Raw genomic sequence first — 357 nt, 5'->3', positions numbered from 1 at the left:
TTGTCCAGGCCGCTGAGCGTGCTGCTCCTCCGCAAGCCGAGCAGGGAGAGGGGAATTGCAACAGAGGTCGGTTTGAAAGGGCAGTGGAGACGCCAGAGGACAGGCCGTTCTCCCCTCATGCCGCGGGCTCTTGACCCTTGGCTCATGGTGGACTCTGCTCGTGTTTTCCGTCCCCGTTGGGTCGTGTGGTTAGTAAATGTTTGTCCAGGCCGCTGAGCGTGCTGCTCCTCCGCAAGCCGAGCAGGGAGAGGGGAATTGCAACAGAGGTCGGTTTGAAAGGGCAGTGGAGACGCGGCCTCCCCGCTGCGCTGCCCTGCAGGGCCTGTGCTGCGGACTGGGCCTCTCGGGGGGCAACAC

Source organism: Eurypyga helias, unplaced genomic scaffold, assembly GCF_000690775.1.
Source record: "Eurypyga helias isolate BGI_N326 unplaced genomic scaffold, ASM69077v1 scaffold46288, whole genome shotgun sequence".
Lineage (NCBI taxonomy): Eukaryota > Metazoa > Chordata > Aves > Eurypygiformes > Eurypygidae > Eurypyga > Eurypyga helias.
Note: the sequence above shows the minus strand (reverse complement) of the source record.